This window comes from Plectrocnemia conspersa, unplaced genomic scaffold (assembly GCF_051122295.1).
Source record: "Plectrocnemia conspersa isolate PC_06_02 unplaced genomic scaffold, ASM5112229v1 ptg000010l, whole genome shotgun sequence".
Classification (NCBI taxonomy): Eukaryota; Metazoa; Arthropoda; class Insecta; order Trichoptera; family Polycentropodidae; genus Plectrocnemia; species Plectrocnemia conspersa.
The window spans coordinates 19,508,976-19,513,488 of record NW_028277174.1 but is presented as its reverse complement, the minus strand read 5'-3'; positions in this window follow the sequence as shown (position 1 = coordinate 19,513,488).

The window sequence follows — 4,513 nt, the reverse complement described above, 5'->3', positions numbered from 1 at the left end:
TTATTGTGATTTTTTTATAAAACCTGATGCGATTCATACGCAACACCAATCCAAGAGTCACGTCGCACGCACATCTGAAGTCCCGCAAACTATGACCACGAATCTAGCAAATGTCTGGAAGAATGCTATACAATCCTACGTACGGAGTGTATGTAAGTTTACGCGTATGACAGTATATTACGACCTGATTATACACATTGACGGTCGGACTACTACTTCGCTCCAAGAACCTACTCGCCTACAGGCGTTCGAGAACAAGTACTGACGACTTCTAAAAGGATCTATTAATACAACCGAAGACCTAATATCAAAGCTACTATGTATGACCTGTACACTTCATTTACCGACTTAACCGAAGAGACTATGTACGAGCTGTAGGCTCAAACCCTAGTTCTAAAAAAAGTATGATTAATTATATTAATTTAAATAAAATATTTAGAACCCCTGATTTGGAGAGAACAAAAAACAGGGTTTGACTCAAACACTTAATTTTCATGTCGAACCTTTATGTGATATATGTAATAAAACAACCACATGAACTTTTTTAGGCAACGTTTGTGTATTTTATCACCAAAAAAGTGCTGCTGATAAGGCAGATAAATTTTTAGGGCACCTAAAATATTATATGTATCATAAACTTGTACTTTTTCTTATAAATAAATATGTGTACATTTATTTAATAAAATATGTTTAAAAAAATGTAATGAATAACAAAATTTAGTAGTCGCTTATCTATACTACATATTCTTAGCAGCAGTGAAGTGTTTCTAATCTGTTTGTTGACAGAAATGCTGTTCTTTCAAAGGTTTGTAAAAAAGTATATCTAAATTAGCAGAATTAATAAATAAAAAGTCTAGATAATAGTAATACAGTAGCTTGCATGATGTATTATTATTTATTTTCGGTGTACCCTAATGACGTAATCTCAAATAGAATTATCATAACTTTCGGTTTATTTAAAGAAAAAAATCACGTCTTATCAGACTTAAAGATTCAGAGTACTGCATTTTTTACTCATTCTGATGTAATTTTTTAAAATTTTAAATCTTTTAGCACAATTATAGCAACAACATGTTAATCATATGGTCTAACGTATTCTTCAGTTGAAACGTGATAGGTGTTAGCCCAATGCATTACTATGGGGTCATCACAATCGGAAACTACTAATTGAGTAGTGAGACATCCAGAGCTGCATTAATCCTTAAGCACACTAAGCACGTGTTTAGGGCACCAGAATTTTCCAGAAGTGTTGGGGTCAGTAACACTTGCTCCAGATGAACAGATTATCAGAAACAAAATTTGTTTGTAATGATTCTTAAATTTTTATTTTGCTTTTGTAATACTTGTGAAAAATTGATAAAATGGTGTTATATGTATCAGCATTGCTACGTTACAATTTATTATTAAATTAGATAGAAATAGAGATTTCCAAATGAAGGCGATTAAAATTTTTGTTGTTGAAAAGTGGGCAATGAATCAATAAGGTTTTAGAATATATAGTTTAATCCAATACAGACGTTCATCTTTCAAGTCACTGACTTATATCACTGGTCTATCGTGCTAGCTAGTACATATTTGGCTCACATAGAAAGTGCAGTTAACATGTTTTATATTATATTTGTGGTCTTACATATATTTGAGCAATTCGAGTGTGTTTATTTAAAAGAGGGCATGAGACTTAGTCTAGTGAATATTAAATCTAATTTCCGACAAAAATATCACTTAACATTGTTAATATATATCAGGCGCATATGGTGAAATATTTATTTGCGTTAAGCATTGAAAAATTATTTAAAATAAAATATTGTCGATAAAAAAGTCCGAGAATACAAGAATAATATGAAAAAATATAAAAATAAATATATGGGTATTATTATTATTTTTTAGTAAATTAAAATAAATAACTGAATAAAATGTGTTGTTCACTACGTATGTATAATATATATTATATGAAACATAAAAAAATGCTACTTTCAGATATTTTGCTATAATCCGAGAAGTTTGAGACCCATAGCTATAAATTATAAAATTATTAATATTTCAGTTATTAAACTATTAATATAATGTTTCACAGTTATTAAATTATTAATATTGTTAATATATGGAAATAGTAAATTTATTTTCTTTATAATGTGCCATTCGAACTAGTTCATTTTGTCATACGCGAAAGCGTTCAATCGTAAGTAATTAAACTATCAACAACATCACTGAGTTTAAAGAAATAATTGAACAAATAATAAAAATATATAGTTTTTTTAATTAAATTAAATAGTTTTATATTATTACGAACAATGAGTAAATAATTACATACTTTAATTTTAAATAAAATATGATGACCCATAGGAAAATGACAGCTTACACAAGTACTTTTAAAAGTAGTTGCACACACGGACTCATTAGTTTCGGCTCATACTATACAAACTGAAAAGAAGCCCGACCTCCTACCTGGGCTGTCACGAGTAACAACTGCAGTCGGGTTAACCGGCGCAAACTATTGATGGTCTCCAGTATCACTAATCAATTTAAGCATACATACATGGCAAATAGTTATGAAAAATAACTAGAGGTGATCTGAAATGACTGCGTTAAATGTTTTTATTGATTGCGTAAAACATATACTGATAAAGAAAGGTCATTTTTATAACTGCAGATGTTTTGTTGTTTAAGTTTTTTTTCAATATAACTAAAATATTAATAATGATTATTTTTGCAAAGACTTGCTAAAAACATATATAACTAATTGCTTTATTTAGACTTTCTAAGAACGGTATTTTTGTCGTTGTTATACAAACATTTGCTTGCTGAGCGGATATTTATTTAACTATTTAAAAGCATTGCAAAAATTACCTGAACAAATGATATGGTCGGTGCCAAATACGAAGGAATGCGTTGCATATCTCCGCCAACAGGCACTTAGACCCTCGGACCCACATTCTATATTATTGACATCATTGTCTTTTTTACCGATTCTTTTACCTTTCATATAAAAACGCTTTTACATAACAGTCACAATTTAAACAGCTGAAGATTTGGCAACGCTGTCGTGCGGAACTTGTAATCCGTGTTGACACTTGTAAATTAAATATAGAATTTCTTTGCATAATTAAGAATCTTTATTCATGGTTCATTCGAAATATGCATTATTCAATCGTCACGCGCGTCGGCGTTACAAATACTGATCATATTTTTATCATGCATTTGCACATTTGCACATGTGTATGTGACACGTTATTTCTCACAGTTGAACGTGTGGCCAAAACAGTGTTTTTATTGAAACATAGGAATGATATTATTTGCAGTATAAATATACGACAAAGATCAAAAATGCAGATATTGCTTGTATTTTGTATTATTTACTTAAAAATATGCATTTTAATGTTATAGTAAACTAGCTTGGCTTCAATAAATCACCTTGATATTTATCCATGAGATTAGGTAAAGCGTGAAAAACCTAATCTAACGTGATCGATCGGAATTGTAATTATAAAAATCACTAATTCCGACCTCTCTGTTATGATAGAAATTGAAATACGCCGTAGATTTATGTGGTAGTCGAATTCACGATTTTCAACTCAATAAGCATGACTTTTTGCGTCCTCTATTTGTGGTGTTATTGTTATAAATATACGTAATCTATATATTTTTTAAATTATATAATATAATGTAAGACATATTCATACAAATATAATTGGCCACTGAGACGATGGGAGAAGAAAGGCGGAGAACTTTTGTTGAAGTTAAATTCAGTTATCAAAACTGTCATTTAAACTAGATCATATTTTAGCTCTTGGCAGCCGAGCTCAATAGTGACCTAACAAGACAATTAAAAGTAGTAGTTAATTCAAAACTTGTGACGATCTGGCAACCTTAAGACACATAACTATGGCACAAACTAAAATTAAAATTAAAATATAATCCGAAAGACTTTCGAATCCTACACGGATCCTAGTAGTTTCGAATATCTTAGTAGTTAATATATAATTATAGTTCTGATTAAACCTAACAAATTGGGTTCTCTTAGATTTTCCAAATATCACGGATGAATATCGTGATGAATAAATAAATAAAAAGCGAACTTTGTGGTGCATAGTGACATCTATTGATTATAAGCTGAAATATTAGTTTAAATGTATGCCACTGATTTAGAGACTTTGATTTTAATCTGATGTCTCACTATTTAGTAAATGTTATTTGTGTTAACCCCACTATAACACATTGGGCTAACACCTGTAATTTACAAATATGCCCAAAATTGTAAATGTTATTTTACATTTTTAAAAATAATTTTATTAATTCAAAATATCGGTTAAGTTTTCATCTGTTTACATCAAGTTTATATACTGTTTATCGATTTTTCAACAGACGATATAATAGGTATTTATAATATATTTTTAAAATACGTTAATGCCGTGATTAATAAAATATAATTTATAAAATAAAATACATTATAGATAAACAAACATTGATGATTGTAAACAACCCAGTGTTTGCGTCAACCTACCCTATCAAAGTG